We start from the raw sequence: 26,564 nt of genomic DNA on the forward strand, positions 1-26,564 counted from the left end.
TCAGGATTATATGCACTCTGTTTATCTAACAAATGAGCAGTAAAAAAAAAAAAAAGTTAAATAGAGAAATACAGGATTATAATTTACAAAAATTGGTAGGTCAAAAGAGAGGAAGATATGGAGATTTATTCTTCTTTTAACTCACATTCCCATGCTTTTATACCTGTGAGCTTTATTTAGAAGTAGGGCAATGACATTTGCTTCTAGTTATTTCAAATGCATCGGGGCTGCCTTGCAGAATCAGCGGTTCTGTTATTTATTTATTATCTGTGGTACAAGGGCAGAAGCCAAGAACCAGGCTCAGCACTACCTGCCACCCCTAACCGGTAGCTCAGCATTGCTGCTTCTATCACTCAGCACCCCATGCACAGGGAGCTCACCTGGGTGCAAGTCCTTTCTTCTTTCTGCCCCAAATTTTCTGCTAAAGTAAGTGAAGTCTGTCCAGGACTTATATGTGGGACAAGAGACCAAAAATACAGAAACTCCTATTGACCAACATTCAGCAGGTCATTTGAACAGGGTTTAAAAGGAAGAGCCCTTTCAAGCAAGAGCAATGAATGCACCGGGGATGGAGAAGGAGATCCCTGGTAGTGTGAATTCTGGAACTCCTACGGGGTCAGCTGCTATCTGATGGCTGGCACCTCTCCAAGCAGGAGGTGTGTGTAGAACTGGGTACTGTGATGCTGTTCCAGAGGAAGCTCTCATTGCTGAACAGAGGGGAGCCATCACTCCCCTTGATCTGAAAGCTACATTCTTGAAAACCTTGTAAATTTTATTCCCCTGCAGAGTGAGCTCTCAGTGTCACAAGCAAGCTTGTCTGGGCATAGTGCTGACTCTCATTTTACCTGTCCATCAGGTCCCACTAGTCCTTCTCTGCTCGTGGATGCTCCCAGCCTGCCTGGTTCTTCCATCCAACGTGCCAGACTCCATTTGTCCTTGCAGAACACCCCAAGTCCCCCGCTGGCCCATCCTTCCAGGTGGCTCACGTGCCTCTGAGTGGGAACCCTGCTTTCCCTCCAGCTACTGGCTGCTCTCCCAGTTCGATGCCACCCGTGAACTTTCTAACGGGGCATTCTGCCCCTCTATTTGGGTCACTGAGGAAGATGTTGAACAGCAGTAACTCCAGTATCAACACCTGAGGTACCCTGCTTGGGACAGGCTGCTAGACGCTCCTTCAGCCTAATGATCTAGCCAGTTCTCCAAAAATCTAGCCTACCCAGTGAGTCCACGACCCCAGTCTGACTGCAAATAGGCTCTATCAGACGTTGTGTCAGCTTGAAGAACAGCAAGCACACTCAGTGCAAAGCTGCACCACTACTACACACCAAAGCCTGGACAAAATGGGTTGAAGGATGACCACCCCGAGTGAAACTTGGCAGTTAGCACTACAAAGAGCTGTTGTGCCATTTCAGAAGCCCAAGATGTTCATAGCCACGCATCCCATATGGAAACAGACGACACTTTGGTCACCACCTGAGAATTCCTCCCTTTCCCCTGCATTACTAGCAACAGCTTTCTCTTCTGTCCATTTTCTTCCTATTACTTTCACAGAAGGGAAACTAGCAAGGCGTTTTAACACCTCATTCTCTTGTTATTAATTAACCTGCCCTCCTGCAATGAACAGAAAGCAGCTAAGATGTCTTCTATTTAAAGAATGAGCTGTCATAGTTACCCATCCATCTCAGATCAACCAGAAAATAATTCCACACCCTTCAGCATCTGAGAGCACATGGAACAATTTAATGGGCAAAAATTAATGCAAGCCAGTGAGATTTAGCTGGCATTTGACTGAACACTTAGTCAGCAGTCTGTGCACACTGATGACACCTACACACTTATTCTACTAATTTCTATCATGAGTTTCACATTTGTTCCGTGATAAATTAAGAGTTTATTAAAAAAAAAAAAAAAAAAAAAAAAAGAGCCAACAAATTGTTTGGCCTTTTAGCAGGCTGTTTATGTACGCTAAAGAGAATCAAAAGTCTAGCTCAAGGTCAACTGCGTTGCCAAAGAAGGTGGTTCAAAACAAATTCCACCCAGAGTGTGTCTCTGATCCCAGATTTGTAAGGCTGGAGAGCACATACCTTACAGACACCTACACTGGAAACACAAATCCTTTGTTCCATCCTCTGTGAGCGTTGGTCCATTTTGCGCAGACACTTTTACAGGGATCACATATTCTTGGAAGCTCAGTTTCCAGATAGCTTTACTGTTGTGTCACTAATTTTTCCAGCTCAGAACTATTTCCAGCTACAGACTAAATGCTATTTTTAATCTTAAATTCTGTCTCATTGCTAGGCTTAAATTCATTGTGTTCTTCAAGATTCATTTTGGATTCTTCTCATACTTTTGCAATGCCAAGAAAATTCTACCAGTGATCTCTAGATTAAATTCACAATGATCATTCTTTTATCAATCTAAAATACTAAAATAATAATAAAGCATGGTGTTACCCCTCAATTTTTAAAAACTCTTAAATGCTGTATCGAGTTTAGACCTCAAATTCAAGACAAATCAGTTTCTTTTAGACTTGATTCGTCTCATCTCCATGCCACCTATACCCTATTCCCAGAGGCACCAGAGTACTTCTAACAACTGTCTTCTAAAATCTCCAGCTGGCCTGACCATGCCAATCCTTCCCTCACCTCCGAGTCATCTGTCTCAGCAGACTTGGTCATACCCTTTCACTATTACCGCCAATTAATTTGCAAAGCTGTCGTTTCAGGACCTCTGCAACAAGAGTCCCATTTTCCAAAAGTCAGTTTCAGCAAATCCAAGCGTACAAAGCAGCTTCCAAAGTAAACAAATGAGCTGGGCCATCACAGCCATGCCTATTGTTCTTCAATTATAACCACATGAAAAAAATAAAAACAAAAATCTAATCCTGGGAATAATTAATGACACCTATGTCCTGATATGCGTATTACTCACACGGTCAGAAATCAAAAGCACTGCTCTTCTATGCCAATAGCATTCCTTCTGCATAAAACCACATTAAAACCAGAGAAAAACCTAAGAGCTTTTCTATCTCATGGAGGCAGTTTAAGAAATAAAAAAACTTGCTAGCTTATAGTATAGCTAAAGCAGATGAAAAATCCTGGCTTCTCTAAAGGCACTGCTTCCTACTCAACTTCACTCCTTTCCAACAAAACACAAACACACACAGATCTAAAGGAATTCACATAAATTTCAATGTACATTGTGAGTAAAGCTATCATAAGGCAATCTGACAGGAGGTGGGTTAGAAATACCTTGGAAATATTTTAACGGCTCCAGTGCCTTGGAGAGGTGACAAACCGGTCGCTGCTAGCACTAAATAATACAAATGCTTATTTAAAAGTTGGTGAAATACATGTTCCAGGCCTGCCTGTAGTGACAACTCTTGTTTACGGCTCAGGAAAAACAAATTTCTATTTAAGGAAAAACTGTTCTTGGAGAAAACGGTTCCAAATCTTTCCTTAAAGGCATTCCCACGTAAACTTTATTTCCTGTGTAAGCCCCATTAGGCATGGGAGAGGTAAGGGCTCTGCAAGCTCACAGCCTCCGAAGCAGGGCTGGACAAACAAGCTGACGTTGTTGCCAGCCCAAGTGACCACCAGGTTATGTCCTTGGTTGCCCCACTGGGGGGCCAGAAATACATCCCTGTGCTCTGAGATGACAGTATTTATTCCAGAAGTGAGAGCCAATGCCTCCACCCTCGAAACATGTGAGATAAGGTTTGGCTGTCCCCAGAATAGTACGAGCATCACCTACACAGGCGCTGGGAGCACGCTAGGAGGCATCCAGCAGCCTGGATGGAGCACGGCTGGCAGCAGCAGCTGCTGACAGGCTGCCAGCACCCGGCCCGAACTGCAGCAACAAAAACAACTTCATTAGCGGGCAGCCACAGTCTGCGCTGACTTCAGCTCCTGGATGATTTCCACACACAGCCCGCTGCCTGTCTTTAGCCCAGTGTAGCTACAGCTTCACAAGCAAGGCTTTAAGGTAGCAGAGCATTTTCTGACTGGGTAGTGTCCATCACAGAAGGGACCGGCTCTTTTGTTGTGGTCCCAGTGCAGCATCTCATTACTGCCATATGCCTCAGCAGCACTACCGTGGAAACAACCGATTCTGTAGCAAGGGTCTGCAGCTCTTGGGAAGTCAATGCACTTGGCATCTGAGGGGCTAGATGACAAAAAAATAAAATAAAAAAATAATATAATAAACCCCTCTGCATATCCCTTAGAATTACTCCATAAAAGTGGAGGCCTTTTCTGAGCAGCTCTGAGTATGAAAGGGATCTCCTGGGCTGCTGAATTAGTGCCTGAGACCAGCACAATCCTTTAATATAGTAGCATAAGAGAGGACCTGAACCAGAAGAGAAGCTCAAACAGACACACTTTCCTGAGTGGCAGAGGAAGGTGTCCGTCAGAACACTCTCAAGCACAATTTTTCTGTGTGGCAGAGCGGCACAGGCACAGCAGCAGTGCCATCCAGCTGGAATTCGCAGCTCAGAGCAGTCCCCATGCACCCAGTCTTTCCTCCGGTCTCCCAGCCTTCCCGAATGTACAAGCAGGATTCAGCTTTTTCAGAACACGTTTGTCTGAGTCACCAGTGAGAACAGCAGCCACCAAAGTCACAGGCTGGGGCTAACTGGCAGGAGGTGGCACACAGGAAGCCTTCAGGGCACGGAGCCAGGCCAGGAGCCATGTTCCCTGGGGAGCCTGCCATTCCTCGCTCCCAGCAGCTGGACCCCTGCAGAAATTCTGGCTGAAACGCTGGAAAATGTGTCTAAAGACTCACTCGCTCAGCTGTGGGTGAAGGTGCCATACATCAGAGCCAGGGGAAAGCAAATGGAAATTACTGCACTGGGAGTAAGAGGCACTGGGCTTGAGGCAATGGCTGTGCGTGGAGGAGAGACCTGGGCACGGGGGACGTGGCGAGGTGGTGTGACACAGGGCTGCCTGCAGCCCACTGGGACACCGCCGTGTCGCTCTGTTATAATGACTTGCTATGGCACAGGCAGATTTACTTTGGAGAGCTTGCAGTCTTCAAAGACGGACTATAATGGGTTTTCTGCCTGCAGACATTTCAGAAAATTAATTCAAATTAACTTCTGAAATGAATTACATAAAGTACTTTAAAGCTTTTTGTGGACACTCTTGTTCATAACTAAGAGTGACCTTAATTTCAGTTAGCGCATTACAAGAATAAATTAAGATCAATCAGAGCACCTTCCAGTCTGAATTCACATCCTTGTTTAATCTGGAGGAATCGTTCCTATGTCCCTCCATCGGACTGTGTCAGCTGCCACAAAAGGCTGGAGAGCAAACAGAAACAAACACCCCTGCCTCATCTTCCTGGTGATGGCAGTGTCAGACACCTGTAACTCAAGGTGCTCTTCCACAAGGCCATTACTTCTTTGTTTCTGATACCCAAGTAACCAAAGCAGGGGGATTTTTTAGCATTTTCCTTGAATACCTGGCAGAAAAAGCCTCGTGTACTCTGGAAGAGCAACCCCAGTAACAGCTGGGTGCAGCCTTTCCCCCACCATCAGTCCCCTCAGCAAGAAGTTGGGTTCCAGCTGAAGGTCAGTGAGGGACAACCAGCAGGGGGTGGCAGCAGTGACAGGTCCCTGCCGTCCCATCACAGACCGCAGGAACAGCACACGATGCCCCTGTCAGGCTCCGCTCCAAAGACGATGGCAGCTGAACGCCATGGATGATGCCAGCTGTCACTTGAGCTGTACTCGACAGCCTTCAGCTTCTCCTCAAGCGCAGACTTTACGCAGAGACTACAGAAGGAACAGCAAAGGAACCAAAACTGCCTGAATTTTACAGAAGTCTTCTGAGCTGGATGTAGGCCGAAGGATCAGGCAGCAGTCACTGAACACCGAGACTTTCCTTACAACCAGGGTTGGCTGCTGCCTCACTTGGGGACAGGAATAACCTGTTCTGATAGATTTATTGCTCTTACCACTTCCCACTAAGACTTTAACGAAGTTTTTATGACCCATTTCCTTCAAACAACACCCTTGCAGCAGTTGACAATGCAAGGAAGTTACACTTGCGGAGAGGAACAAAGTCAAGCAGGCACAAGGGAGGCAACACAAGCCGAGGAGCAACTCCCTCTGCTTGCCAAAGCATCTTCCCGATATTTTCCACAAAAAGCTGCAGGCAGCACTCCCTGCTTTGTCCAACACCACATCTTCCCAAGGATTACAACTTTTAAGTCACCTTCCACTCTCGTACAGCGTTCCTAAAAGACCAGCATTAGCCAGACAAGCTTTTTGCCTGTAGCTAACTGGGAGAGCAGCTTTCTTGTTCGTGCCAAGCTGGCACAGGGTGAGAGTTAAGCTGTGTTTATGCCCTACATATCTGCAAAGCAGCGAGCTCTGGAGAAGTCGAGCAGCATTCCACTGATCAGACCGGCGTGATACCGACTTCCTAGAGAAAACCAGCACAGCGGTCACACGTAACTGAAGGCTTCAGCAGCTACTTTGAAATTCAGATGAGTGCAAACCTTTGCAGCTCCAGAGACCGAGTTGTACCGTCAAGGGAACTTGAAACGGTATAAATGCAGGAGAATTTGTCCTTATGCTGTCACCTATTTAAATGGCTATGGGATTGCAAGTGTGCCTGCATGCCTGAGTGCACGCTTATTTAGGCATGACAGGGTGATGGTGATTCTCTCTCTAGCATTATTTCACTACACCTCATTGTGGAAGTGTCTGTACTATCAGTACATAGCTCTGAGGGGAAAGAGTGGAGCACGAAGGAGCATGAAGAAGGGTAACTAACAGCCTGCAGTGGCACCCAGGATGTCTGAGGTTAAGCCTTACCTTCACCACAGACTTTCTGAGGAATCTTGGACGCATCACTTCTCTCTCACGGGTTAAAGTGAATGTACAAGAGAAAACAAAGGTTGTTTATACTTGTCGTAGGTTTAACAGTGAGACTGGCAAAAACCTGTAAATCCTGAAGAGTGCTTTGGTTTCTTTAAATTGTAGGTTTCCTGCAAGCTCTTATGTAACCCTCACCCAGAAGAGGGAGTAGGAACAGACCAAACTTTGTGCCGCATTACAGAACGTGTGCCAGCCATCCCCACTGTGCTCTACATTACATTGGTAGCACCACTTGTCCCAGAGACTCCAGGGAACTTTACAGCCCTTACTGGACTATGAAGCAGGCTGATAAAAGCGCTGACAAGCAGAAGTCCCACTGCAGTAAGCAGGTAGGAGTTTCACATTCAGAGAATAACATTTGCAAACTGATGCCAAGCACAGCAGCAGGAGAGTACTGTTTCAGGGTAAATCTATACACCCAGAGCACTGCAGATTGTCTTAAGCCTGAGAATTTCCTGGTATTGAAACTGGAAGGATTACTTTCAGCCATGAACAAGTTTTTCTCTTTGCTACTGAACTGCTCGATGGTCTTTGTTTCACTGCCTTTATTTCGCATAGAATGAAAAACGGTCAAATCTGAATTCTCAGACACCCACAGGTTGCCCTACTCCCTTTAAGACAAAACACACTTGAAGATAGACCAGGGAGGAAAAACAGAGATGGAAAGAGGTAAGAGCAAAGGTGACCTGTTACTTAGCTGAGTATTCTGTCTGCATGCATTCAAATACACAGCTTAAAGAAGATATACTCAAGGAAGAGAGCCTTGCAGGGGATGACTTTACCAAAACATCAGGAGACTAACTGGAGTAGGTATTAGCTGTATAATCAAACTATAATGCTTAAGACTAGAAGCTCTCTCTTATGTGGACTGCAACAATTTTATGCCACACTGAGACAAGAAGCAAAAAGTACTATAATCAAGTAACTGGAACCTATCATATCTTTAAGGAGAGCTACTGAGTGATGCATCTAAAAATACATCAAGCAGTTACACACGGATTAGGGAAACAAACTATAACTACCTCAGGTGAATTGGATCTGGAATTCATTTTTGTTTCTTGCTGATATGGTTTCAGGAGCCTCAGTGCAGTCACATTTCACAAGGTATCCAGCAGCACCTTCACAGGGTGCCCAGCGCTGTGCCGCAATGCCAACTCGGCCCCGACACAGGCAGATGACCACAGCCCCGCACAAGTGCAGGCAGCCATCCCCTGTCTCCTTTGCCCAAGCTCACTCGAGGATGAGTCAAGCCTGACACTACTTTAAATTACAAACATTGCCTAAGAAGCTGTGTGGTGATGAGAGGCATGATAGCAGAGATCCAGAAAGAACAGAAGACAAACATCTTTAAGATTTTTGAAGTATAATTTACCCCAAAAATACCCAACATTGATATCATTACTAGGCCAAACATCTGCCACATTCCTTACTTACAGCAGTTTCTTGGTGAAAGTTAGAAACAAAAAGCCCAAGTAATGTGTCCTGTGGAGTGGAGTGAATTTTATGTCTTCCTTCCCCATCACACGTCTGTTTATTATTCTATTGTATTTCCAGCCTTGTCAATGGGCAGACAAACACTTGTTAAAAGTACTGCTCCCAGACAGGCTGACTGCCTTTGGTACTCTAGTGCTCTGTAGTAACTTTCTGCTCTTGAAAAGATTAAACAAGGAAGGAAAGAAGCAAGCCTGGGGAAATTATTTGTCATGATGAGGCCTCAGGAGGAATGGTAGATTTTATTTTCTCTACTCCGTTGCATCAGTAACTTGCTAATAAGTCTCAAGTTCTAAAAACTATTCCAAGCGTTGCTGACATTTGTACTTACACCTTCATGGGCAAAAACAGAAACTGTGTCAGGTGTATCTGCATAAGGAAAACATATGTGATGTTCTTCCTTCTACCTTATTCAGCAAGTCTTCAGGCAAAGCTGGCAAGCAACCCTGCCCACAGGTACAGATTCATCTTAGGATGTTTCTGAGAGACAGTTTCAGCCAAATAGTGTTTATTCAGAAACAAAAAGAAAAAGAAAAAAGGTTGACAGTTCCAGAAACATAGACCATGATTTTTATAGCAATTTAGTTTAACTGATCTTCTTTCTGTTTATATAGGGCTGGATGAGAACCCTTCCCGGAGACCATGCCAAATATTCACACCATATTCATAGTGCTGGGGCCATCCCTGATACTGTTTAAAACAGGCAATGTAATACGGTGAACGGTCAAGACAAGGATGTCAACAGAACTGGAAAACAAAATTTGCAGGAAAATTCTGCACACAGAATCTCTTGCTTTGCCTGATCAAAGCTATCTGCATGCCACTTCTCAAAAATCAAATTTTAACTAGCTGAAATAGGCACCCAAAAACTACGGTACCCAAAATTAGTAAGTATTCAAAAAAAAAACTTGGGCAAGTGTTTTTCTAAGGTTATTTATTTATTTTTAGGGGATAGAGAAGATCCATCTCCACCACTCCATTTCAGTTACGTCAAAATTCAAGTCAAAAAATGGACAGAAATTTATTTGCATGTAGTGACTTAAACTCTTTAGCAGTACAGCCTTTTCATTGTAAAATGCTTCCTTCCCTACTCCCTTAACAACTTCATACAGCATTGTCACTGCAGTATCCAACAACCGGGGTACCCAAATTTGTTCACAGCAGCTTTCAATATTAAAGTCTAAATCCTGCAAAATACCGTAGAAGCTTCAGAGAAAATGCACAGCCGCTCATAAATATTCTCTAGACCCCGTGCTACATTATTATACGTGCATTAGCGCTAGACACTCGAGAGCAGCTCTCTGCTTCACTAGCAATGGATTAAAGCAAGTCTTTTAATTAAAAGCCACCAATTATTTAAATTTTTAAAATGAGAGGGAGAAGTCAGAGTCATCCACAATGGCAAGTCAGTTCTGAAATGACGGGAAGCGATGCTGACAGCTGCCTAATCCCCCTCCCTGTTACAGGCATTCTGGGAACGTGGGGCTACAGCAAGGGAATTGTAACGTCAGAGAGAGAAGTCTCATAAATCTGGCATTAAACCTATACATCTTCACTCATCAGGTGATTTTTCTAGACAAGATAAAATAGCATTAGGCATTACAGACACAAAGCCACATAAGCAATATTCACCTAATTTAACCAGACAGCCAAGGGGCCAGGGAATATTCCTAAGTCTTCCTGGTTTTTCAGTTCCTTAACAGAGCTCACCTATTTGCCTGCTTCTCTGATATGAATTGTAAGGTCTTCCCTTGGCTTCTCCCATGACGTTTTAAAATTTAACTGTATATTAACATTACTGACTGTTCTGCTTGATTTTTACTCTGCAGTAACACTGTACAGCTATCAAAACAAAAAGACAATTACTAACTCCACAATTTTAACAGCTCTCATGCTTTTGACTTTACAAAATGGAAAAAAATATTGCAGTTACAGTAAAAAAAAATACTGGGAGAATATTAAAAGAGATTTATTTATTTATTTTATCATAAGTTTCCTACAGGTATAGCGTCTACACTGTAAAGAGACCAGGAAAGTTTACACCTGTTTCATTTATGACTTTGATTACTCAGAAGCCAAAAATATAGAAGCGGACATGTGATACCAGGGATTTTTAATAATAAACAAACAAACACAATACAGCCCCATAATAAATGTTTCACCTGTCAGCTAAGCAGGCGGCTACTGTACAATCCGCCTTTCACCAAATCCCTTTTATAATTGGTAAAGGAAATGCTATTCATTTACATGCAGCTGCGAAAATAAAGAAAGAAATCTCATTCTCATCTGAATACAAAAATAAAACACAATAGTATGAAAAAAAAAAAAGAATCTCAATACCTTAAAAATAGGAACAGATAAGACATTACTGATTATCTAATGTAATATACATGTAGATTATGTAACAACTGTTCTGGACATCCAGTTTGATACTGCAGCTACTTGTAGTTAGGTGTCCTCCACAGTACCAGCTCTCATGAAGCTTCTGCTCTGCTGCGAAGTTGGAAATAAAGTGCAATGAAAATAGACACAAACAGAAGATGCAATGTTTATACTTTTTTCAGTCAAATTAATCCCAGAGAGCATTACAAACTTACCTAATTATTTGAACAATGACCCAAATCTTGCAAATATTTTGCTAGCAGTGTCTGACTAGTCTGTAATACTAGGCCCCTAAGATTCATAAAAACTACTTCTAAACTCAAAGGTAAGTCTACATTTCCAGGACTGTTCATTTCACCTGTAGCAACATCAATTCTTTGACATAGGATGCACGCTACTTCATGTGCACAGATGGACAACTAAAGGAAAAAAAAAGAAACCAACACCTAAGATTCACACAGCAAAATTCCATCAATATTTATCCTCTAGAAGAATATATATCCCACTGAAATACACTCTGTATTTTATTTTTCTGAGCTCACAGTTGGTTTGCACTTGATGGCCTGCGAAAGTTTACAGTCCCTACATGGAAACTGTTAAATGCTACTGAACTGATTGAAGGCATTGAGATGCTGATTTTCATTGAAGTACCTGCTGTTCAGGCAGCACACAACACAAAGGCCAATAGAATTTATTTTCTGAAGTGTATTTTTCTTCTATAAAAAGACACAGAATAATTTAGAGAAAAAAATCTAAGGATAAGGAACGTTTTAGAGAAAGGATGAAAAACATGAATGGTTCCATTAGTTTTCAGTTATTTTTTTTAATTAAAAAAAAAAAAAGGGTCTTGTCTTCTGTGCTTTCCAGATTAGTTCTGGAATCAGAAGCAGCACTAATGCAGGAAAATACCTATTCTTCCAGTCTTCCCACATCTGTTTCAGTGTACTAGCAACTATCCAAAGACGGCTTGCCAACCTAGGACATCCAAGTTGAAGGTCTCACACGGCTCAGAGTCCACCTTCCCTTCTGCACTGAAAAACAGAGACATCAGAGGGGACAAGGAATTTACCAACTAAAAAGATGCATTTCAGAGTGTCAGCAGGTGCCAAGCAGCATCCAAACCCTCAGCTGATAAGCTCTAAGCTCCTGTGCATCCCGTTTCCATGCAGTGCCATCATTCTTACAGCTCCTGCACAAAAAGGAACCAGTGGGCAGATGCACCTGCCCATAGGGTGCTGTACAGCAGCCATTGAGCAGCATCCAGCAACAAGATTCAGGCACTTAGATCATGATGCAAAGTATGTCACACTCGTGTCCACACCACGTCTGTGCTCTGCAAACAGAAGCATCTTTTCCACAGGCAGAAGGTCAGAGTACTGTGTGCAGCTGGTAACACGATTAATGCTGCTATGGCTTCAGAAGACCCCGAAGGTAAGGTGATTAGCACGCCTGCCATCGTCTGCTTTCACTGCATACAAAAGGCACTTTCTGCCAAGACTTCCACAAAACACACAGTCTACTTCAGTGATTGTAGGGGGTTGACAATGGAGAGGATTATAGGAAGTTTACCAGTGAACTGGTTCACATTCAGAACACACACGCATGTAAAGTACATACCACATTTTAAAAGGTGTCATAAGGCAACATTTGTGTAAGAGTGACACTTCCAAAACATATACAGTCATTTGGTCTTGGGGGAAACAATAACAAATTATTTCAAAAGCAGTAAATAAGATTTAAATATATGATCTATAGCTTTTGTGGATTTTAAAGTTAGTTCTTACAGTGAAAAGCAAAACCTCAAACTTAAAGAAAATCAAAGGATGTTCAGAATTTTTCAAGCAAAAAAATACCGCACTGACAGTAATACTCTAGTGACAATTCTTCAGATTTTTGAAAGGACACAGAAAGTGTTTCTGCAAATAAACACTCCTGTGACTGCGTTTCTTGTGATGCAGGCAGTTTTTAGGGTCCCCCTGAAGAAAGCTAATACAAAGACTATTGAAGGGAACAAGCTGGGCTGGCACTCTGCAGAAAAGTACTGGCCTGCACAATGGCATCTCAGGGGATTAATTTCAGAAAAGCAGCTTAGGCTTGGACAGTCCCAGAAGCACAGGTGCCATGCCTAGGCTGGTCACCACCTGGGCAACTAAATATCGATTGCTAGCACATGTTCTTGACTGAAAAAGAAATAAACGCATAACCAAATACGGCTGTGGGTCTTTTCCTTACTTTCTTCAGTCCTACAATGCTCTTAGGATGGTGGGTTAGTCTAACTCCTTCACCTTAATCCCAGGACTTCAGAACCAATAATTTCCTCATCTCAGTACAACCAGGCATCTGGATAGTTTCAGTGGCTCGATTTCTTTCTCATTTCATTAATTTATTGATTCCAACAAAAGCCTGTTGCCATAAGTTTCGAAGTCTCGCCAAACAGTCATTTTTCTCCCATAGGTTTCCGATCATTTGTATTTCACCAAGTACCCCGATATTTTTGTAATATGAAAATATATGGTCCTTATCTACTTCTCCTATACCATTTATAATTTCAGCTACTGATAATAAAACAGAAAGGGTAAGAAGAAAGGAACCTAAGAAAATAATCCAATTGTCCCCTTCAGTCCTTATAAGCAGCCTAAGATGAGCAAGTGCTTGAAATATTTTAATCTGAACGTGGAGTATTTAAGTCAAGATAAATATTTGAGAGAAAAAAATATACATCTAGTCTTTGTTTTTTTTTTCAGCTTCTGCTGTACCTCCTAGCCAATAGTAAACTATTTCTAGTAACAGCTGCTAAGAATTTTGAAGAGTATTTTTAGGATGTAACCAAGCTCAGGGTATTTTTATCTATGATTATACATTGTCTAAGTCAGATGAGCATCAGCTAGGAGGTTTAGCCAGACTGTTCTTGTTATCATACCCTCATGTAACTTGAAACTGCTGCAAAACAAATCTTTATGAAGAGCCATTTAAAAAAGGGTGTAACAAAGCAAAATGAGCAGTCCCATCAATTCCTGGGCAGGGAATATCTTCAGGGGAGTTTCATCTCATTATATTCTGCAATAATAGCAGTAACTCTCCAGTAACTGGAGCTAGGCAGTCCAAAGGATTCCTAAGTCACCTAAGTTCCACACAGCACAACACTGTGATTTCAGATGTGCAGGGAAAATACATTTCTTTCACAAGGTTACTTCGTTTTTTCACCAGTGCGGCACAAAATGAGAGTCTGGCTGGTCTGATGAAAAATGTAGAATTCTGCAGCCTGGGGGAGCGGACATGGGGTTGTTTTCCACTTGCTTGTTTCTTTGCTCACCGTTTCCAAATATTAAGCAGTTGAGAAGGCAGAATAACATTGCCTCAACCTTTTGATTGTATTGCCAGATTCTGTGAAAGATTAAAGACAATTTTCCAATTATTTTCTCTCATCTTTAGGATTCTGAGAGAGCCTCTCATGGAAATGAAGAGGTAGGAGGTAACTATCTCTGTCGGAAAGACAAGCCGGCTTTGCACTGAGTAGTAAGGGTATCTTTTCCACCTCCACGTTAATTACTGTTCGCTTTGCGCAGTATTATGTAACAGATTGCTGTGAAACCGTCTTGCAGTTTAAGTTCCCCTACCCAAAACAGCGAGGGACCTGCTCCCTTACTGCCACTGCGGTTGCGCACTGGCAGGATAACAGAACAAAATGGTTGGAGATCTCCAGACTGCACTGCTGAGAGGAATGGAAGAACAAGTTCCTGTTCAGTGGCTGCAAGACAGGGGGAAGAGAGACTGTCGAGAGGGTTTGGACTTAATGAGGGATCCAACAGGATACTGCTTACTTCTCTCCCATAATGCAGAGCTGAGGGTGCAGAAGCAGAAAGGATGCTAGCAGGCCACCAGCTTACACTAACCACAGAAAAAGCACCATAAGTGATTTTAACAGTCCCTCTCACACTATTCTCCGCCACAGGCAGTAGAGGAAGGATGCACATAGAGCCAGACAGAATCGGTAATTGTTGTACATCATTAAAATTCTGTGAATTTTTCTCTTCTGCTTGGCGACCAGCAGCTTTTATTACTCCTAAGAATAGTAACAGGAAAAAGGAAATAACAAGGAAAAAATAACCCCACTACAGCAACAGAGATGCAGGTACCTTGATTCCTGCCCCACCTTTTGTTTCAGCATGACATTATCTGGCATCTCAAGCCATTTCTGTGCATGAAAGCCCAATTCAAGGGGTAAAGGAGGGGGATATTCAGTGAGTGGAGGAGAACTGATAAGCCACCTCCACAGCCTAGCTGCTGCTCTGGGACCCCACACACAGGGTATGAGTGGCTGACAAACCACAGGCCACGCTGACCAACTATAGCACATGGTGACTCAGGGTGGAAAAAGGCTGCAAAGCTGCCCTGCTAATAAGCAGCCAGGCTTCACAAGGGCAGAAGAAAGGCAGCTGTTTGACTTTCATTTCCTTTACTCAAGACTCAGTAAGTTTATAGTATAACAGAATGTGCCAAAGCTAACATAATTCACCATACTAAAAAATACACAGATTTTCACCTCCTACTAGTGTAATATATGTACTCCACTTACCAAGATCTACATCCTCCCCAATGATGGGGAAACATGGAAGCACTGCAGTTCAGTATGATGGATACCTTTAATAAAAAGCACAGATGAGACAGAGAAAGCAGAGGTCCCTCACGCACACATCTGTATGGCTGCCTTGAGGGTGGTTGGTGCAGACAGAAAAGTATGTTGGTGTTTCATTTCAGGTTCACTGCAATTTCCTTGCTCTCTCCCCTGGAAGCATGTGCAATTTCACCACTGAGGAAAAGGTTAAGGACACCAGCCTAGCCTGGACAGGCAGACTGGTCGCTCCTGACACTTCAGTGCTCACCGGGAAGAAACAGAAGATACTGTAGAAAATGACTGGACGCTGACCCTTCTGCCAAGGGAAATGAAAAGTGATTAAAGGAGCTGGGAGATTAAGTGAAGAGCGTGCCTCTGGCAAAAATATCTGGGATGGGGACTCCTCACTGTGTGACCAAACTGAACTTGAAAGGCCCTATGCAAAGACCTACAGAGCCTTAAGTTTCACATACCTACTACGCTGTGAAATTAAATCAGCCTGTTCCTGAAGAACTGACTCTTCTGTGGGTGAAACCTGTAATTCCAGAGCCATCGCCTGGAAGGATGAAGGTGCTCCAGGGAGGCCACACAGTTCAATTACAACTCTGTGATATCTGAAGCCCAAAAAAGACCAAAGCTTACCTGCTCCAGGGCTAGGCTACTGTTTAAAGTGCTACTGATGCAACTACAAAAGGCGTCAGAAGCCAAATTTCAGGAAGCAAGTTCCTTTGGACACGAGAATGTGTAACAGTGGCTAAAAGTCATTTCACCTTTCTCTCATTGAAACCCACTTTATAGCTAGAAAAGCAAAGCTTTGTCTCTCAGGAGTTCTGGGATTGCTAATGGCAATCACATCAGTATCTACAGACAAACCACCAGCAAAGGTGTTTGTTGGCCCCAAGGGGTAAGCTGACTGCACACAACAACAGTATGAAAGCAAGGTGATTAAATTCAGTGGAAATACAGCTATAGGACTACAACTATTTAGCTAAGTCCAATTTTAAAAGACGTTTAGATGTTGAACTTAGTGATATGGTTTAGTGGAGGACTTGTTAGTGTTAGGTCAGAGGTTGGACTCGATGATCTTGAGGTCTCTTCCAACCTAGACAATTCTGTGATTCTGCTAAATCAGAGGGATATTGTGAGAAGATGCATGAACAAATATCATAGCTGTTGTAAAGAAACAAAAAGGTGATCCCAATGATGGTAAATCTGTCTTTCTGATCTAAATGCATAGTCTTTTTGATGAAAGTTCATCAAAACCACGCTGTGTTCCAACCCCTTTTTTTCAGGATGACTTTTAGGCGAGGACACGTGGTTCGGTGACAGCATTTAACCCACTGCCACAGTGGGGACGCTGAGTGCAGCCGGAGATGGGGGGAAAATGGCAGGTGATTACGGAACCGCGTACAGGGGCAGAAGGAGAAGCGTGGTACAGGGCACCCCGACCCGGCCCCACAGCGGCGGCCCCACAGCCTCCCGCCTCCCGCCGCCAGGGGGCCCCGCCGCGCCGCCTCAGCCCCTCCAGGCGCCGCCGGTGCCCGCGGCCTCCTCCGGGCCCTCAGCCCGGGGTTTCTCCCATCCGCCCCAAACAGCCCGTGCTGGGCCCTGCAGAGAGATCTTACACGGATTCTCTGTGTACCAGACTGTAATGAGCGAAGTTGAAGAGGTGTCGGATGTTTATCGGCCTCTGTTTCACCATCCTCACAAAACAGGGAAATGCCGGCACGTACCTCTGGTTAAAAGCACTCCCTGACACGTCTCCCCTCATCTAGAGGAAAGGATCCGTGACTCTGCCATGCAAAGTGAATTTTATTAACTTGATTCAGGCTCTGTCACTCATTTATCAACATCTTACATGCACCTATATATACATGTCATGGTTAATCCGTTTGATGAACTGTGTTTATTTGTGCTTCTTTGATGGACTCTGCAATTTACATGCCAGTTTAGCTCTTTTACAGAAACTTATCAGAGTCAAAATCATTTTAAATAACTGGAAATAGCTTTCTTTATTAATAAATAAATAAATTCAGGTTATAAACTGTTTCTGTTTCTGCTGTCCATTTAGATTAGAAAGTCCTCAGGCACTGGTCTTTCATGAAGTGTAAACGCGGCTTGGCTCAATGCCCGTTGCCTACCCCAGCCTTGCTGGGCTTCCCACTGCTAATCTAATGCCAGTAATACAAAGCATTTTAGAGCAGGATTCACCTAATCTATCTGTAGTTGCCCAAAAGATAAGCATCTCCTCCATGCCAAATCATGAAAGTCATCTCTACAGTCAACATTAAAAAGTACATATAAACGGTAATTTATCACCCTGTCTTACATGTTTCAAGACAAATGCTACTTTTTATTCTTTAGCAACTGTTCAGACCAGACACAGTAAATGCTACCTTGTTTATTAGTGTCACTTTCCTCAAGGAAAAAGAGCGGGCCACAGATGAAATGCTTCCTTTATACAGGTCAAGTCAGCACAACTAGTATTCAAGAAAATCTCCACGGTTTTAAAAACAGGGAAAAAAAAATAATTATAACAGACTTACATCATGTTCCCAAAAAGCTTATTCCTCGTCAAAAATAAAACCTTATGACACTGTCAAAGTGATATTGTTCCTCAGCATTTCTTTTTGTAAAGAATTCTTAAATGCATGAGGCAAACTATGCATATTTCTGATACTAAAAATCAGAATCTTTAAAAGAAAAACATTAATTTTTTAATTTCATGACTAGATATATTTGTCCATTCAACAACAGACATTTTTAGACTTTGTTTTTAATGCAGGGGAACACACCACACCATAAAATAGCCTACAGTGAAATGGAAAAACAAACACTTTAAGACAGAAGGCTCAGGAGTAAAAGGAAAAGATTATATGGTCAATGTTTACTACAAGCAGGGAAAGAAAGAAAGAAAGAAACAGAGAAAGTGAAAGAAACAAAAAAAAAAAAAAAAGTGAAAGAAAAAAGAGAAAGTGAAAGAAAAAAAAGAAAGTGAAAGAAGGAAAAGAGGAAAAAGGAAAAAAAAATGAGAGGAAAAATAAGAGAGGAGAGAGGAGAGAAGGAAAGGAAAGCAAAGGGAAGAAAGGAATGTGAAAATAAAAACAACTGCAGGAATAAAGACACAATCAGCAGTAACACTTTGGACCAATGGCTCCAAACAGGCTCTGGCAAAGGACCAGCACTGAGGATCCCAGCCACAGGCCCTGAGGTGCCCTGAGCACCACAAAGAAAGCAAATCTGTGCAGCAACTGCACACTGTATCTTCAGCCTCTTCATCTGCTGGGGAAGTTCTCTCACATATCACAGACAAAATCCCTCTGACCCCATAAACTGCAGCCAAGAGCAGGCAGGTTTACTTCAGTCAGAGAACAATTTCACTGCGTGTGACCTAAATTAGATACAAACAACAACAAAACTAGATGGCACCGAGGAAACCACAGCCTTCATAGATCTGATCTGATTAGCATCAAGGGAGAGACAATGGTTTGGAAATCAGTATTTATTTTTAATACCTTGACCTTGATTATGTCCATCTTAAAACACTGAAATTACGCTTAGTGTTTCCAAGGAAAGGCACGTCTAAAACAATACAGCTGCAAAAAAAAGATTATTCCCATGTTAGCTCCGGATTTCAAAGGGCTTCCAAAATACAACACCAGCTGTCCATGGAATCTTTTTGGAAGCCTGAAGTTGATACAAACCTCCTACAAATCGTACTGGTGTTTGTAACAGCAGATACCAGGCTCTGCTAGCAGCTACCTCAGCACCCTGTGATCATTTTTAGTTCTAATTTGCTGCCACAAAGGCAGGTCACCTGTAGCATGATAAAGTACACCTTGGGGAATATGCCAAGCGAAAGGCACAGCAAGGAAGTTTTCCCTGGTAATATCAGGAGTCAGTCTCAGGTGTGCTCCTAAGGACAGACAATGTAGATCATTGTTTTAGCCACAAGCCTGTCCTGAAAATCACTGGACACAACCCAAATTCTGCAATGCCCTACTAATAAACACAGCCCTTCCCTCCCCATAAAAACGCCATGGAAATCAGTTAATTAATAAGCTAGGAAGAACATAATTACAGATTGTAGGATATCTTTACCAGCATGAACACGTCATCACGTTTATCACTGTTTTCTGTCATCACATACAAAGAACATGTTTTCATTGCAGTTAGTTTAATTGACTAGCTCTAAAATAATGACTTCTCACCTCTGCTGACATTTCTGTTATTTTTGCCTTAGAAAAAGCCAACCTGAGGATCTGTGAGGTACATTACAGAAAGCAGCTTGAAGCTTTTGTCTGCCTTAACAACAAAATAATGGTTTTAGAAAAGCATTACCTCTGCTCCTGAGCAGGTTCAGAATCAGATTTCACAATGAAAAAGAGTGACCCAGTTCAGCAACGTAAATACATTTCATCTCTCTAGCTCCAAAGTTTAGCTGAAATAACGTTCAGATGCTACAGCTTGCACTTCGGACAATAAATCACATTAAATATTCCTTACAAGTAACAGGAACAGATAAAGAGAAGGTCAGATCGTTGTGGGGTGAACTGGCAGAGGTCGCTTAAAAAGCCACATTCCTACAGCTGAGGCTTTGCTCCGGAATCCTACAAGCTGTATACTTCAGGTGTTTGCATTGCTTCAAGCAGCACTAAAAAAACCCTGAAAACCCTACAGTGAAATCAACAGCACCAGAGCAAGCTATTCCCAAAGCCATCTCAGAAATGCTTACTCTACCTCTGTCTAAGAAAACCACTCTGGGTATCTTTAATTTAGTCTTGATATGATCTCTCTCCTTCACCTGTGAAACTATAAAAAGTTATTATTAAATTCAGCCATGAAGTTTTTTGTTTGTTTGTTTTTGTTTGTTTTTTTTTTTTAAGAGCTGTACTGAGTAGCCACAAATTGACTGCTTTTGTAGACTTTTGTGTGAAAAAGCACCACCATGCCTTCAAAAACACAAACAGAGAACATATGAAAACTGCACAGCAGTATCAGGATCCCACAGCCCTCACACTGTACAAGTTGAAAATGGACTTCTTGTCCTCAAAACCTTTCCATCTCTCTACAGCTGTTTATAATGGGAGTAAAGAAACATCTTCCCTCCAGTCTGGCCCAGATGATTAATTAACTGATACACCAGCAATGCTGCAGCTGCGTTTGCCAAGTTATCATCCTCAGGACCATAATTAACAGAGAGGAACTTCCAGTGGGAATCAGGCTTGAATGACATCGGCGGTAACAATTAAAGCTCCCAACGCTCTCACAGCACTTCGGAGCAGCCTTGTTAGCCCTCCGAACACTCCTCGTTCTCTTAGTCCTGCCAAATGCCTCTGAGAGGCAGCTAAGGCTCCGTATAGTTTTACCGGACTCAGGGATCATCCAGAAACCTCTGGCCTAAGGTTTTGCTTCTAAAATAAGAGTGCTTACATCTACTTTCCCTTTTGCATGTTTCTGTTTCTTTCATGTAAGCAATGGAAGCACAAGAGGGAAGTCCACAACCAAAACAGTGCGTGGGGGGAGAGATTTCTCCCTTCAGCCATCCTTTGGGATTTGTTGTACGTTGTGTAGTTCAAGAAGGCCAGAGATCCCAGTGCTGGCTACATATACTTAACTATACTCTAGTATTGTTTTGGTTTTCTTCTCCCAACATCCACACTCCCAAACTCTTTATAGCTCTTAACCATGTGTCGTGCACATGGGGTTTTGTGCCTCGTGGCAGAAAACCCAAACACCAGACGGGAACAATATGTTATCAGAGTGGATTTTTTAATGTTTTTGTTTCACCTAGTGGAGACATTGCTGTTCTCACCCTTGATTAATGCATCAACCCTTTGCACAAGGTTTCCTGATCCCTCCCAGGGCCATCAGCCTACCCAGGGGCAGCAGTTCCTAATGAGGCAACACGGCTCTCTCTCTAAAACAAATGCAAAGAGAGGAGGACATCCTTGATCTTTTATTGCTTAAGTGCTTCTGGTGCAATGATCTACTTGCAGCTGACATTTGAAACTTGAAGCTAAAAAGAATTCCACAGATGGGATTTGAAGGTCATCCAAACACAGCTTTAAACCCACTCTATTTTGTTCCCTAACGTAGCCTCAGTACAAGCCTCTGGTTGTAAGCTATCCCGTACTTTTTTTCCTCTAAGTTCATCATCTGGTCTATCAATTTATGACTGGGCGGGAAAAAGCAAAAAATGTTCCTAATGTGCATACAGATGTTCCTAATGGTGCTTTGTTTTAAAGCAGTAAAGCTGGAAAACTTGATTTTATCTTTTAACTTACTCTGTTACAAAGAAAAAAACCTTCTCTCTTTTTCCCTATGATCACACGACACTTAACTAGAAATAAATTCCCACTGTGAAATGCCCTGGTAAATGTCTGTTTCACCTTTTCAGGACAGTGTGCATGTTGGAGATACTGTGACACTCTGCTGACAATCCAGTACATTTAAAAGAACTTGTATTTGTAATTCAAAGCTGTTAATTTTTGTACCCATCCACATTTGAGCAAAAAGGCTAACTACAGGTTTGCATAGAGGCTGACTACTACCCCATGCGAAGGATTAGCCCACATCTGCATGACACTTCAATCCTACTTAAGCCTATTCCAAATATCATTAACGTGCTTCTGGCACAAATGAGACAGCACCGCCATGGATTAGGTAACGGGAGACATGCTCAGCATCCTGGGCTAGATGACAGGGAAGGAACAACATAGCATTACTAGGTTATGCTATCATATGTGCTCTCTAGCCCCCTTGGATATAACAGCTTCATCTTATATATACTATCCTATATCACATCCTGCACCTGCCAGCACGGATCATGCTAACTGCTGACACCCAGTGCATGAAAACACAGCGGGGAAAGCCACAGCACTGAGTTGGTCTGTACTCAGCAGTGGAGCATCGCAGAGCTGGGGCCAGCCCTGCATAACATCAGTGGTGACACTTACAGGCACCTACTTCCTAACTGCAGTGTTCCCAGTCTTGTTAAACACACTAACAACAGCTTGCCATAAAGCCCCAGCTATGTTAAACCACAGCTTTGCTCAGGAAGTCACATCTCCAGGCTCACTTGGGAAGGGAACAGAGCCCAGTGATAAACGCTTCTGAAATAACCCCCCAAAATCTAGGGACGCAGGCCACTTCGCCCCAAACTCCAGTCTGAGCAAGAACCACAAGAAAATGCTGCTGGACAAGGCCTTGTGTCCCCTCATTTGTCCCATGTCCCCAGCAGGCAGCTCTGCCCACCACTGCCAATCTTTGTACTCAAAGAAAAAGAACTCACAGGTGGCAAGCAATAGCCATGATGGTGACTGCTGCCTCAAATTATTTTCATTCCACTATTCACTATTTTTAAGGCATCTGTGATCACCCAGACTGACTTCCAGATGTAAAATTTAAGAAGAAGCATGCAATTCTCAGGACATGCCTGCTACTGGATACTTCACAGTGCACTTCTCTCACACGAGCTCAAGTGTAAGCGTGTTTTCTCACTGTGTGATTCTTCATGTGGGCTAAGCAATGCTTCATCTTCCATAATTTGCACTTCCCGCCGCTACTCTTCTACCAAATCTGAAAATGCTGTAAATAGAGGTGAGGTGATTTTGCAGATCCCAAAGCTTCTCAGGGAAGCTGTGCTGCAGCTCCTCACCCCACAGCACGGCAGCTGGCTCAGCCCTCAGCTCATCCACACAGCAACAGGAGCACTTGTGCCACGTCCAGAACTGCTCTTCTGGACATCAGGAAAGGCAGAAAACCACCGTGGGCAATCGCTTTAAGTATTAAAGAGCTTGGTCACCAAACGAGGGAGCATCGATCTAACAAAGTCTCTCTACTGCAGTGTGCATTAAAATCATTAATCCCAGAAGCTTTGTAAAATGGACAAACACAGCTGTTTGTGAGCAGCTGTCTTTGGCAGGGAAACCAAAGTCCAAGGGAAAAGGAAATCAGTAGGTGTTACACAGAGTGCCTGTTGACAAAATAAAGGCAGCATCTGAAGCTACATACTAAACTTAGAGAAATTAACTTATAGCAGAATAAGGCCATTGTTCTTCTAAATGAGAGCAGACATAGCCACCCTTACCTACCCTAAATACCTGTGTAAAGGAAGCCATCACAATCTCTGGTCCTAACAAAGCACTCAGAAAGCTAACTGGTAAGTAGAGGGAAAATGTCATGAACGCAATAAATATCGTGCCCCACATGGAGATGTGCTGGAAACACACAACTGGTATCAAAGGACTTAGGTTCATAACTTCAAGCGTCTTCCAAGTCAGTGAACTGGAGATGTAGGCCCATCACTGGCTTGGGGAGGTACAGAAATCAGTTATGGGCTGCTAATGTGACCCAGAAGGAAGCTGGACATCACAATTATGGAAAGAGGAAACGACACCAATGTTGTTTGTGGAATTGCTGTCAACGCCCTTCACCCAGAAGGCTGTTGACAGCATCATTTTCAAGGAAGCAGAAACACCATTATATAAGGGAGCTTGTCCACTGAATACAACACCATCCCGTGTACCCAGCACATAATTAAAATCAGTGCAAAACCAGCAGTAAATCTCCCAAGCACTCCGTAAGGCCGTATTCACTCTCTTCTGCATTCAGAGCCATCCCTTCTGGAAAACCTTGGGTAGAGAGCTACTGCAACACAGGGCTCAGGGAGATACCTAGGGAATTAGATACACCCTGCATGCAGTATAAACGTACATATAAATATATATATATATATATATATATATAAATATATATATATATATATATATATATATATATATAATAGGCGCTGTAAGCATTCGCTCTGGGCCATTAGCAGGTCCCAGGTGCCCTACAGAGCACTACCCAGAAAGAACTGCTTATTAGTTGTTATAACTCAGAAACAAAGTAGTGGAAATGATCTTGCTGTTTTCCATTTACTTATCCATCAATTTATCCCAAGCATCCTTACACCAAGTTCTGTCAGGGCTGAGAAAACAAGATGAAATTTCTCAGCGATCTGCCCAACAAATGACCCCTGAAAGGCCCAGTCCAACCCTGTCAGAACTTTGCTCATTCCACTGTGCTTACACTGGCCCCTAGACCCTGCATCGCTCCACTTAACACAGCTAACGTGTGTGACTAGAGCTCAGCTCAGCTCCAGATGGCCAAATGTCAAATAAATTAAAAAACAGCCACTGCCAAATCTCTGCTTAAAAAAAAAAATACAGAAGAAATCAAAGAGGGAATGTGAATTCAGCTTTAGAAAACATAATGCAACATGCTGACTTTCCTTTTGCAGGTCCCTTTTACAGGATATCTACCTTGTACAAGGTAATGAAAAGATGCAAAGGTAATGAAAACATGCAATAAAGCTCTGCCCCTAGCTACTGAACAGCCTCGCAGCTATCTTCATCCTGCTGACAGCATTTATGTCCTCCAAGACAGAAAGCCACCATGCTCTGGATTAGGAGTAAATCCTCGACACCACTATTGGCACACAAGGTATTCCAAAGAGGTATTAAAAATAAATAACAACAACATCCAGATACTGCAGATTCTTTAGAGAAGATTGAAGCATAACTAGAAAGCAAACTATGGCAAAAAAGGGGGGGGAGGGAGTACTTGCCTATGGTTCAGCTAAGCCAAAAATCACGATTGGCAGTAGCTGATCAACCACACAAAAACTAAATAAAAGCATAAATGCACATGTGATTTGTAGAGTTGATGTTTCCAGCAGTTTACCAACATGGCTGCTGGGATGGCAAAAGAAAAACTACTCAGTTCAGAGCAGGGTTTAGACCAGAAGAAGAGAGGAAGAGGAGAAGGAAGGGACAGAAATATCTTGATTAACATACAGAACTGGGGCTCCTTAAGAGAAGGATCACTTTACACAACTTCTCTTCCCTGCACTAACCTACATCTGACATCAGTCATAATGCTTCAGGAACAGCTAAAAGTAATTTTCACACCTTTCTTCTAGAATAACATCTTATCTAGCATGTCCTAGATCAGATAAAGCAGACTGAGGATGAAATACAGATTTTTACCTAGAATATTGTAACCGGTAGAAGGAATGGTTCTCCAAAGATCACAATGCCCACATTTGCACCTTCTGATCAGGGGAATATTTTCTAAAAATCAATTATATACAATTAACAATTGTTTTAATACTCCAAAGTGTAACTCTATCCTCATTATCAACTAAACTTCTAAAAAACAACATACTGTTTATGCTCCCTGCGTTGCTCTCATACACTAATGAACGTGCAAAAATAACTTTTCTATCAAGAAAGTTTCCAAAATATGAGGTCAGACCAAATACAGCTGGATAAGTCCTTTCATCCCATAGCACAGAACCCTGGAAATTCTAAAATACTAATGGTGAAAGGGACTCAAAAATCCTGTGTGCCTCCTCCTCGCTTACGGTAGGATGAACTGTTCCTAAAACATTCCCCTGCTTAATGTCTTCCACTGTGTCAAATGTTACTGAAAAAAGATCTGACCAATTCATTTCTCTGACTAGCACAAATCTGGAATTACTCTGCCAGCCTCCACAGTAATTCCAGATTTGCAGAACACAATAGAGCATATAGCTTGTCTTCAAAGAGCTCTGAAGAAAGACTTTTTGTCAATATATTCAAAGTGCAATGCATAAAATAAGCACTGCAGTTTCTAAACAGTCATTCAAGCAAGAAATAGATCAGAAATAAAAAGCATGCTAATTATTTTTGAAGCGCTTAGGAAAGGAAAGATCAAATTGCTGTATCTGTTTCACCTTCTGATACTGCAGAATACTGTGCTCAAGTGTTACCAACAGTATTGTCTGACATTTTCAACACATATGAAACAGGAAAATATCTGAAATGTCCTCATACTTCATCATGGGAGTACCAACGTTGATAATCAAGAGTAACATGCTTATGGAAACCATAAATATTAGTAGTAACTAATGCTGGACAGAGTCAAAGCTGAATTCAAGTGATCCAAGTGGAAAAACTCTTGCACTGCAGAGATCAAGCAGGGAGGTAGAAAATTAAAATAGATTCTAGAAGCCAAGAACTATATCAGTCCGTGATGTATGTTGTTTCTGGAATACAGGCCGTGGAAAACATCAATGAATTCTTCAGTAGGAACTATGCACTTGATAGAAATGCTGAGCAGACACACCAGCACACACTTTGAATGCACCAACCACCTCCCACCCTT

The 26,564-nt window shown here is 42.5% G+C and overlaps 1 protein-coding gene and 1 long non-coding RNA gene across 3 annotated transcripts in view; one reads left to right on the forward strand and one right to left on the reverse strand.

The window, feature by feature from the left end:
* The window catches only part of ABLIM1 (actin binding LIM protein 1), a 191,032-nt gene that overhangs the window by 152,556 nt on the left and 11,912 nt on the right, over positions 1-26,564 (reverse strand). The gene's annotated exons all lie outside the window — the stretch shown is intronic.
* LOC110351788 (uncharacterized) lies at positions 12,953-15,704 on the forward strand. Its single transcript, XR_002399632.3, has 3 exons — positions 12,953-13,022; positions 14,189-14,228; positions 15,515-15,704. It is a non-coding gene; the product is annotated as an uncharacterized lncRNA (long non-coding RNA).

This window comes from Anas platyrhynchos, chromosome 6 (assembly GCF_047663525.1).
Source record: "Anas platyrhynchos isolate ZD024472 breed Pekin duck chromosome 6, IASCAAS_PekinDuck_T2T, whole genome shotgun sequence".
NCBI lineage: Eukaryota > Metazoa > Chordata > Aves > Anseriformes > Anatidae > Anas > Anas platyrhynchos.